This window comes from Andrena cerasifolii, unplaced genomic scaffold, assembly GCF_050908995.1.
Source record: "Andrena cerasifolii isolate SP2316 unplaced genomic scaffold, iyAndCera1_principal scaffold0508, whole genome shotgun sequence".
NCBI classification, from domain to species: Eukaryota; Metazoa; Arthropoda; class Insecta; order Hymenoptera; family Andrenidae; genus Andrena; species Andrena cerasifolii.
In genome coordinates this window covers 8,079-20,326 of record NW_027485401.1, presented here as the reverse complement: position 1 = coordinate 20,326, position 12,248 = coordinate 8,079, and the positions used below count along the sequence as shown (strand labels likewise).

The 12,248-nt window shown below is 22.3% G+C and overlaps 1 long non-coding RNA gene across 1 annotated transcript; it reads right to left on the bottom strand.

The window, feature by feature from the left end:
- Nucleotides 1-7,913: 7,913 nt before the first annotated feature.
- Nucleotides 7,914-10,314, bottom strand: LOC143378133 (uncharacterized). Its single transcript, XR_013087635.1, has 2 exons — nt 9,692-10,314; nt 7,914-8,837 (listed from the first exon to the last, which is right to left on the bottom strand). It is a non-coding gene; the product is annotated as an uncharacterized LOC143378133 (long non-coding RNA).
- Between the last annotated feature and the right edge of the window lie 1,934 nt (nt 10,315-12,248).

The following is a 12,248-nucleotide window of genomic DNA, read 5'->3' as shown; positions in this document are numbered from 1 at the left end:
ATTTATTTACCTACTTTTTCTCTGTTTAGTTACCTATTTTTTCCTCTAATTTATTTACCTATTTTTTTATTTACCTTGTTTCCTTGATTTATTTAGCTATTTTTCTCTATTTATACACCTATTTTTCTCTAATTTATTTACCAATTATTTCTCTGTTTATTTACCTATTTTTTCCTGTAATTTATTTATCTATTTTTTCCTCTAATTTATTTACCTATTTTTCTCTATTTATTCACCTATTTTTTCTCTATTTATTTATCTATTGTTTTCTCTAATTTATTTACCTATTTTTTCTCTAGTTTATTTACCTATTTTTGTCTATTTATTTGCCAATTTTTTTCTCTAATTTATTTACCTATTTTTTTATTTACCTTTTTTTGTTTGGTTTATTTACCTATTTTTCTCTATTTATTTACCTATTTTTCTCTATTTATTTGCCTATTTTTTTCTCTAATTTATTTACCTATTTTTTTATTTACCTTTTTTTGTTTGGTTTATTTACCTATTTTTCTCTGTTTATTTACCTATTTTTCTCTATTTATTTGCCTATTTTTTTCTCTATTTCATTTACCTATTTTTTCTCTATTTTATTTACCTACTTTTTCTCTGTTTATTTACCTATTTTTCTCTATTTATTTACCTCTTTTTCTCTTTTTATTTACCTATTTTTCTCTAGTTATTTACCTACTTTTTTCTCCAATTTATTTACCTATTTTTCTGTTTATTTACCTATTTTTTCCTCTCATTTATTTACCTATTTTTTTATTTACCTTTTTTCTTTCATTTATTTAGCTATTTTTCTCTATTTATACACCTATTTTTCTCCAGTTTATTTACATATTTTTCTGTATTTATTCACTTATTTTTTCTCCATTTATGTATCTATTTTTTTCTCTAATTTATTCACCTATTTTTTCTCTAGTTTATGTTCCTATTTTATCTATTTATTTGCCTATTTTTTCTCTATTTTATTAACCTATTTTTTTATTTACCTTTTTTCTTTCATTTATTTAGCTATTTTTCTCTATTTATACACCTACTTTTTCTCTAGTTTATTTACCTATTTTCTTTATTTATTCACCTATTTTCTCGATTTATTTATCTATTTTTTTCTCTAATTTATTTACCTATTTTTTCTCTAGTTTATTTACCTATTTTTATCTATTTATTTGCCTATTTTTTCTCTATTTTATTTTCCTATTTTTTTATCTATTTATTTACCTACTTTTTCTCTATTTATTTATCTATTTTTTCTCTAGATATTTACCTATTTCTTTCTCTCATTTATTTACCTATTTTTTATTTTCCTTTTTTTCTTTGATTTATTTAGCTATTTATCTATATTTATACACCTATTTTTTCTCTAGATAATTTACCTATTTCCTTCTCTATTTTTTTACCTCCTTTGTTTTCTCTATTTATTTACCTATTTTTCTCTATTTATTTACCTCTTTTTTCTCTATTTATTTACCTATATTTTCTCTACAGGGTGTCCCACTAAGGAGTGGACAGCGCGATATCTCTTAAAGTATTGTCGATAAAAATATAAAAAAATAGGGAATTGCATGGTTCGAGGGGGCCCATTTATTAGCGCGAACGAATTTTGTTTTCGATTATTATTTTAAAAGATACGATGGTCAAGTTCGGTTTTTCAAATGGAACTATTTTTTTTTGAAGACCTGAGTTGATAGTGCGTTCCAAGACAAATTCAATAAGCTTTAATGTATACACTTTATTTCCACTGGTTTTTAAGATATTGCGCTTGCAAAATTACTGATTTTCACTGGAAGAAAACCCTCTGGAATGGCAAAAACCGGGGGCGGTCTTACTGGCGCCACGGGTGGCACTGCCTGTTGAAATGGATACTTACCTGCCAAAGGTCTACGCCAGAAATGGCAGGCCCAAAGGCTGGACAATTCTTTTCTTTTGACACAATCTGCTCCCTATGGTTGAAATTTAGTCTAGCAACTTTCACTCCTCCTAAGCTAACCAATCCAACTTGCATCCCTCCCAAAAGAACCGGCCATCCGAGCGTAGAAGCAAGTGCGAAATAAAAGTAACGATGCGCTTCTCGATACCGCAGATGTACCTACCTAAGTAGCATTTCTCACGGAAAAGAATTGTCCAGCTTTTGGACCTGCGAACCCTGTCGTAGACCTTTGGCAGGTAGGTATCAGTTTCAACAGGCAATGCCACCCGTAGCGCCAGTAAGACCGACCCCGGTCCTTCCTATTCCAGAGGGTTTTCTTCCAGTGAAAATCAGTAAATTTGCAAGCGCAATATCTTAAAAACCAGTGGAAATAAAGTGTATACATTAAAGCTTATTGAATTTGTCTTGGAACGCACTATCAACTCAGGTCTTCAAAAAAAATAGTTCCATTTGAAAAACCGAACTTGACCATCGTATCTTTTAAAATAATAATCGAAAACAAAATTCGTTCGCGCTAATAAATGGGCCCCCTCGAACCATGCAATTCCCTATTTTTTTTATATTTTTATCGACAATACTTTAAGAGATATCGCGCTGTCCACTCCTTAGTGGGACACCCTGTATATATTTACCTATTTTTCTCTCTCATTTATTTACGTATTTTTTCTCTGTTTATTTACCTTTTTTTCTCTATTTATTTACCTATTTTTTCTCTATATATTTACCTATTTTTCTCTATCATTTATTTACGTATTTTTTCTCTGTTTATTTACCAATTTTTTCCTCTAATTTATTTACCTTTTTTTGTTTGGTTTATTTACCTATTTTTCTCTATTTATTTACCTATATTTTCTCTATATATTTACCTATTTTTCTCTCTCATTTATTTACGTATTTTTTCTCTGTTTATTTACCAATTTTTTCCTCTAATTTATTTACCTATTTTTTTATTTACCTTTTTTTGTTTGGTTTATTTACCTATTTTTCTCTATTTATTTACCTATTTTTCTCTATTTATTTACCTATTTTTCTCTATTTATTTACCTCTTTTTTCTCTATTTACTTACCTATTCTTTCTCTATATATTTCCCTATTTTTTCTCTATTTATTTACCTCTTTTGTTTTCTCTATTTATTTACTTATTTTTCTCTAGTGATTTACCTCTTTTTCAGTATTTATTTACCTCCTTTGTTTCCTCTACTTCATTACCTATTTTTTCACTGTTTATTTACCCATTTTTTCCTATAATTTATTCACCTATTTTTTTATTTACCTTTTTTTTAATTATTTAGCTATTTATCTATATTTATACACCAATTTTTTCTGTAGATAATTTACCTATTTTTTCTCTCTTTATTTACCTATTTTTTCTCTCCTTTATTTACCTACTTTTTCTCTGTTTAGTTACCTATTTTTTCCTCTAATTTATTTACCTATTTTTTTATTTACGTTGTTTCCTTGATTTATTTAGCTATTTTTCTCTATTTATACACCTATTTTTCTCTATTTATTTATCTATTTTTTTCTCTAATTTATTTGCCTATTTTTTTCTGTTTAGTTACCTATTTTTTCCTCTAATTTATTTACCTATTTTTTTATTTACCTTTTTTTCCTTGATTTATTTAGCTATTTTTCTCTATTTATACACCTATTTTTCTCTAATTTATTTACCAATTATTTCTCTGTTTATTTACCTATTTTTTCCTGTAATTTATTTATCTATTTTTTCCTCTAATTTATTTACCTATTTTTCTCTATTTATTCACCTATTTTTTCTCTATTTATTTATCTATTGTTTTCTCTAATTTATTTACCTATTTTTTCTCTAGTTTATTTACCTATTTTTGTCTATTTATTTGCCAATTTTTTTCTCTAATTTATTTACCTATTTTTTTATTTACCTTTTTTGTTTCGTTTATTTACCTATTTTTCTCTATTTATTTACCTATTTTTCTCTATTTATTTGCCTATTTTTTTCTCTATTTCATTTACCTATTTTTTCTCTATTTTATTTACCTACTTTTTCTCTGTTTATTTACCTATTTTTCTCTATTTATTTACCTCTTTTTTCTCTTTTTATTTACCTATTTTTCTCTAGTTATTTACCTACTTTTTTCTCCAATTTATTTACCTATTTTTCTGTTTATTTACCTATTTTTTCCTCTAATTTATTTACCTATTTTTTTATTTACCTTTTTTCTTTCATTTATTTAGCTATTTTTCTCTATTTATACACCTATTTTTCTCCAGTTTATTTACATATTTTTCTGTATTTATTCACTTATTTTTTCTCCATTTATGTATCTATTTTTTTCTCTATATATTTACCTATTTTTCTCTCTCATTTATTTACGTATTTTTTCTCTGTTAATTTACCAATTTTTTCCTCTAATTTATTTACCTATTTTTTTATTTACCTTTTTTGCTTGGTTTATTTACCTATTTTTCTCTATTTACTTACCTATTTTTTCTCTATATATTTCCCTATTTTTTCTCTATTTATTTACCTCTTTTGTTTTCTCTATTTATTTACCTATTTTTTCTCTATATATTTACCTATTTTTCTCTCTCATTTATTTACGTATTTTTTCTCTGTTTATTTACCAATTTTTTCCTCTAATTTATTTACCTATTTTTCTCTATTTATTCACCTATTTTTTCTCTATTTATTTATCTATTTTTTTCTCTATTTTATTTATCTATTTTTTATCTATTTATTCACCTACTTTTTCTCTATTTATTTATCTATATGTTCTGTAGTTATTTACCTATTTCTTTCTCTCCTTTATTTACCTACTTTTTCTCTGTTTAGTTACCTATTTTTCCCTCTAATTTATTTACCTATTTTTTTATTTACGTTGTTTCCTTGATTTATTTAGCTATTTTTCTCTATTTATACACCTATTTTTCTCTAGTTTATTTACCAATTATTTCTCTGTTTATTTACCTATTTTTTCCTGTAATTTATTTATCTATTTTTTCCTCTAATTTATTTACCTATTTTTCTCTATTTATTCACCTATTTTTCTCTATTTATTTATCTATTTTTTTCTCTCATTTATTTACCTACTTTTTCTCTGTTTAGTTACCTATTTTTTCCTCTAATTTATTTACCTATTTTTTTATTTACCTTGTTTCCTTGATTTATTTAGCTATTTTTCTCTATTGATACACCTATTTTTCTCTAGTTTATTTACCTATTTTTATCTATTTATTTGCCCATTTTTTCTCTACTTTATTTACCTATTTTTATCTATTTATTTACCTATTTTACTCTATTTATTTACTTCTTTTTTCTCTATTTATTTACCCATTTTTTCTCTATATATTTCCCTATTTTTTCTCTATTTATTTACCTCTTTTGTTTTCTCTATTTATTTACTTATTTTTCTCTAGTGATTTACCTCTTTTTCAGTATTTATTTACCTCCTTTGTTTCCTCTACTTCCTTACCTATTTTTTCACTGTTTATTTACCCATTTTTTCCTATAATTTATTCACCTATTTTTTTATTTACCTTTTTTTTAATTATTTAGCTATTTATCTATATTTATACACCAATTTTTTCTGTAGATAATTTACCTATTTTTTCTCTCCTTATTTACCTATTTTTTCTCTCCTTTATTTACCTACTTTTTCTCTGTTTAGTTACCTATTTTTTCCTCTAATTTATTTACCTATTTTTTTATTTACGTTGTTTCCTTGATTTATTTAGCTATTTTTCTCTATTTATACACCTATTTTTCTCTATTTATTTATCTATTTTTTTCTCTAATTTATTTGCCTATTTTTTTCTGTTTAGTTACCTATTTTTTCCTCTAATTTATTTACCTATTTTTTTATTTACCTTTTTTTCCTTGATTTATTTAGCTATTTTTCTCTATTTATACACCTATTTTTCTCTAATTTATTTACCAATTATTTCTCTGTTTATTTACCTATTTTTTCCTGTAATTTATTTATCTATTTTTTCCTCTAATTTATTTACCTATTTTTCTCTATTTATTCACCTATTTTTTCTCTATTTATTTATCTATTGTTTTCTCTAATTTATTTACCTATTTTTTCTCTAGTTTATTTACCTATTTTGTCTATTTATTTGCCAATTTTTTTCTCTAATTTATTTACCTATTTTTTTATTTACCTTTTTTGTTTCGTTTATTTACCTATTTTTCTCTATTTATTTACCTATTTTTCTCTATTTATTTGCCTATTTTTTTCTCTATTTCATTTACCTATTTTTTCTCTATTTTATTTACCTACTTTTTCTCTGTTTATTTACCTATTTTTCTCTATTTATTTACCTCTTTTTTCTCTTTTTATTTACCTATTTTTCTCTAGTTATTTACCTACTTTTTTCTCCAATTTATTTACCTATTTTTCTGTTTATTTACCTATTTTTTCCTCTAATTCATTTACCTATTTTTTTATTTACCTTTTTTCTTTCATTTATTTAGCTATTTTTCTCTATTTATACACCTATTTTTCTCCAGTTTATTTACATATTTTTCTGTATTTATTCACTTATTTTTTCTCCATTTATGTATCTATTTTTTTCTCTAATTTATTTACCTATTTTTTCTCTAGTTTATGTTCCTATTTTATCTATTTATTTGCCTATTTTTTCTCTATTTTATTTACCTATTTTTTTATTTACCTTTTTTCTTTCATTTATTTAGCTATTTTTCTCTATTTATACACCTACTTTTTCTCTAGTTTATTTACCTATTTTTCTTTATTTATTCACCTATTTTCTCTATTTATTTATCTATTTTTTTCTCTAATTTATTTACCTATTTTTTCTCTAGTTTATTTACCTATTTTTATCTATTTATTTGCCTATTTTTTCTCTATTTTATTTTCCTATTTTTTATCTATTTATTTACCTACTTTTTCTCTATTTATTTATCTATTTTTTCTCTAGTTATTTACCTATTTCTTTCTCTCATTTATTTACCTATTTTTTCTCTGTTTAGTTACCTATTTTTTCCTTTAATTTATTTACCTATTTTTTATTTTCCTTTTTTTCTTTGATTTATTTAGCTATTTATCTATATTTATACTCCTATTTTTTCTCTAGATAATTTACCTATTTCATTCTCTATTTTTTTACCTCCTTTGTTTTCTCTATTTATTTATCTATTTTTCTCTATTTATTTACCTCTTTTTTCTCTATTTATTTACCTATTTTTTCTCTATATATTTACCTATTTTTCTCTCTCATTTATTTACGTATTTTTTCTCTGTTAATTTACCAATTTTTTCCTCTAATTTATTTACCTATTTTTTTATTTACCTTTTTTGCTTGGTTTATTTACCTATTTTTCTCTATTTACTTACCTATTTTTTCTCTATATATTTCCCTATTTTTTCTCTATTTATTTACCTCTTTTGTTTTCTCTATTTATTTACCTATTTTTTCTCTATATATTTACCTATTTTTCTCTCTCATTTATTTACGTATTTTTTCTCTGTTTATTTACCAATTTTTTCCTCTAATTTATTTACCTATTTTTCTCTATTTATTCACCTATTTTTTCTCTATTTATTTATCTATTTTTTTCTCTATTTTATTTATCTATTTTTTATCTATTTATTCACCTACTTTTTCTCTATTTATTTATCTATATGTTCTGTAGTTATTTACCTATTTCTTTCTCTCCTTTATTTACCTACTTTTTCTCTGTTTAGTTACCTATTTTTCCCTCTAATTTATTTACCTATTTTTTTATTTACGTTGTTTCCTTGATTTATTTAGCTATTTTTCTCTATTTATACACCTATTTTTCTCTAGTTTATTTACCAATTATTTCTCTGTTTATTTACCTATTTTTTCCTGTAATTTATTTATCTATTTTTTCCTCTAATTTATTTACCTATTTTTCTCTATTTATTCACCTATTTTTCTCTATTTATTTATCTATTTTTTTCTCTCATTTATTTACCTACTTTTTCTCTGTTTAGTTACCTATTTTTTCCTCTAATTTATTTACCTATTTTTTTATTTACCTTGTTTCCTTGATTTATTTAGCTATTTTTCTCTATTGATACACCTATTTTTCTCTAGTTTATTTACCTATTTTTATCTATTTATTTGCCCATTTTTTCTCTACTTTATTTACCTATTTTTATCTATTTATTTACCTATTTTTCTCTATTTATTTACTTCTTTTTTCTCTATTTATTTACCCATTTTTTCTCTAGTTATTTACCTATTTCTTTCTCTCATTTATTTACCTATTTTTTCTGTGTTTATTTACCAATTTTTTCCTCTAATTTATTTACCTATTTTTTTATTTTCCTTTTTTTCTTTGATTTATTTAGCTATTTTTCTCTATTTATACACCTATTTTTCTCCAGTTTATTTACATATTTTTCTGTATTTATTCACTTATTTTTTCTCCATTTATGTATCTATTTTTTTCTCTAATTTATTTACCTATTTTTTCTCTAGTTTATGTTCCTATTTTATCTATTTATTTGCCTATTTTTTCTCTATTTTATTTACCTATTTTTTTATTTACCTTTTTTCTTTCATTTATTTAGCTATTTTTCTCTATTTATACACCTACTTTTTCTCTAGTTTATTTACCTATTTTTCTTTATTTATTCACCTATTTTCTCTATTTATTTATCTATTTTTCTCTATTTATTTACATCTTTTTTCTCTATTTATTTACCTATTTTTTCTCTATATATTTACCTATTTTTCTCTCTCATTTATTTACGTATTTTTTCTCTGTTAATTTACCAATTTTTTCCTCTAATTTATTTACCTATTTTTTTATTTACCTTTTTTGCTTGGTTTATTTACCTATTTTTCTCTATTTACTTACCTATTTTTTCTCTATATATTTCCCTATTTTTTCTCTATTTATTTACCTCTTTTGTTTTCTCTATTTATTTACCTATTTTTCTCTATTTATTCACCTATTTTTTCTCTATTTATTTATCTATTTTTTTCTCTATTTTATTTATCTATTTTTTATCTATTTATTCACCTACTTTTTCTCTATTTATTTATCTATATGTTCTGTAGTTATTTACCTATTTCTTTCTCTCCTTTATTTACCTACTTTTTCTCTGTTTAGTTACCTATTTTTCCCTCTAATTTATTTACCTATTTTTTTATTTACGTTGTTTCCTTGATTTATTTAGCTATTTTTCTCTATTTTTACACCTATTTTTCTCTAGTTTATTTACCAATTATTTCTCTGTTTATTTACCTATTTTTCTCTATTTATTTACTTCTTTTTTCTCTATTTATTTACCCATTTTTTCTCTAGTTATTTACCTATTTCTTTCTCTCATTTATTTACCTATTTTTTCTCTGTTTATTTACCAATTTTTTCCTCTAATTTATTTACCTATTTTTTTATTTTCCTTTTTTTCTTTGATTTATTTAGCTATTTTTCTCTATTTATACACCTATTTTTCTCCAGTTTATTTACATATTTTTCTGTATTTATTCACTTATTTTTTCTCCATTTATGTATCTATTTTTTTCTCTAATTTATTTACCTATTTTTTCTCTAGTTTATGTTCCTATTTTATCTATTTATTTGCCTATTTTTTCTCTATTTTATTTACCTATTTTTTTATTTACCTTTTTTCTTTCATTTATTTAGCTATTTTTCTCTATTTATACACCTACTTTTTCTCTAGTTTATTTACCTATTTTTCTTTATTTATTCACCTATTTTCTCTATTTATTTATCTATTTTTCTCTATTTATTTACATCTTTTTTCTCTATTTATTTACCTATTTTTTCTCTATATATTTACCTATTTTTCTCTCTCATTTATTTACGTATTTTTTCTCTGTTAATTTACCAATTTTTTCCTCTAATTTATTTACCTATTTTTTTATTTACCTTTTTTGCTTGGTTTATTTACCTATTTTTCTCTATTTACTTACCTATTTTTTCTCTATATATTTCCCTATTTTTTCTCTATTTATTTACCTCTTTTGTTTTCTCTATTTATTTACCTATTTTTTCTCTATATATTTACCTATTTTTCTCTCTAATTTATTTACGTATTTTTTCTCTGTTTATTTACCAATTTTTTCCTCTAATTTATTTACCTATTTTTCTCTATTTATTCACCTATTCTTTCTCTATTTATTTATCTATTTTTTTCTCTATTTTATTTATCTATTTTTTATCTATTTATTCACCTACTTTTTCTCTATTTATTTATCTATATGTTCTGTAGTTATTTACCTATTTCTTTCTCTCCTTTATTTACCTACTTTTTCTCTGTTTAGTTACCTATTTTTCCCTCTAATTTATTTACCTATTTTTTTATTTACGTTGTTTCCTTGATTTATTTAGCTATTTTTCTCTATTTATACACCTATTTTTCTCTAGTTTATTTACCAATTATTTCTCTGTTTATTTACCTATTTTTCCTGTAATTTATTTATCTATTTTTTCCTCTAATTTATTTACCTATTTTTCTCTATTTATTCACCTATTTTTCTCTATTTATTTATCTATTTTTTTCTCTAATTTATTTGCCTATTTTTTTTCTGTTTAGTTACCTATTTTTTCCTCTAATTTATTTACCTATTTTTTTATTTACCTTTTTTCCTTGATTTATTTAGCTATTTTTCTCTATTTATACACCTATTTTTCTCTAATTTATTTACCAATTATTTCTCTGTTTATTTACCTCTTTTTTCCTGTAATTTATTTATCTATTTTTTCCTCTAATTTATTTACCTATTTTTCTCTATTTATTCACCTATTTTTTCTCTATTTATTTATCTATTGTTTTCTCTAATTTATTTACCTATTTTTTCTCTAGTTTATTTACCTATTTTGTCTATTTATTTGCCAATTTTTTTCTCTATTTTATTTACCTATTTTTTTATCTATTTATTCGCCTACTTTTTCTCTATTTATTTATCTATTTGTTCTGTAGTTATTTACCTATTTCTTTCTCTCATTTATTTACCTACTTTTTCTCTGTTTAGTTACCTATTTTTTCCTCTAATTTATTTACCTATTTTTTTATTTACCTTGTTTCCTTGATTTATTTAGCTATTTTTCTCTATTGATACACCTATTTTTCTCTAGTTTATTTACATATTTTTCTGTATTTATTCACTTATTTTTTCTCCATTTATGTATCTATTTTTTTCTCTAATTTATTTACCTATTTTTTCTCTAGTTTATGTTCCTATTTTATCTATTTATTTGCCTATTTTTTCTCTATTTTATTTACCTATTTTTTTATTTACCTTTTTTCTTTCATTTATTTAGCTATTTTTCTCTATTTATACACCTACTTTTTCTCTAGTTTATTTACCTATTTTTCTTTATTTATTCACCTATTTTCTCTATTTATTTATCTATTTTTCTCTATTTATTTACATCTTTTTTCTCTATTTATTTACCTATTTTTTCTCTATATATTTACCTATTTTTCTCTCTCATTTATTTACGTATTTTTTCTCTGTTAATTTACCAATTTTTTCCTCTAATTTATTTACCTATTTTTTTATTTACCTTTTTTGCTTGGTTTATTTACCTATTTTTCTCTATTTACTTACCTATTTTTTCTCTATATATTTCCCTATTTTTTCTCTATTTATTTACCTCTTTTGTTTTCTCTATTTATTTACCTATTTTTTCTCTATATATTTACCTATTTTTCTCTCTCATTTATTTACGTATTTTTTCTCTGTTTATTTACCAATTTTTTCCTCTAATTTATTTACCTATTTTTCTCTATTTATTCACCTATTCTTTCTCTATTTATTTATCTATTTTTTTCTCTATTTTATTTATCTATTTTTTATCTATTTATTCACCTACTTTTTCTCTATTTATTTATCTATATGTTCTGTAGTTATTTACCTATTTCTTTCTCTCCTTTATTTACCTACTTTTTCTCTGTTTAGTTACCTATTTTTCCCTCTAATTTATTTACCTATTTTTTTATTTACGTTGTTTCCTTGATTTATTTAGCTATTTTTCTCTATTTATACACCTATTTTTCTCTAGTTTATTTACCAATTATTTCTCTGTTTATTTACCTATTTTTTCCTGTAATTTATTTATCTATTTTTTCCTCTAATTTATTTACCTATTTTTCTCTATTTATTCACCTATTTTTCTCTATTTATTTATCTATTTTTTTCTCTAATTTATTTGCCTATTTTTTTCTGTTTAGTTACCTATTTTTTCCTCTAATTTATTTACCTATTTTTTTATTTACCTTTTTTTCCTTGATTTATTTAGCTATTTTTCTCTATTTATACACCTATTTTTCTCTAATTTATTTACCAATTATTTCTCTGTTTATTTACC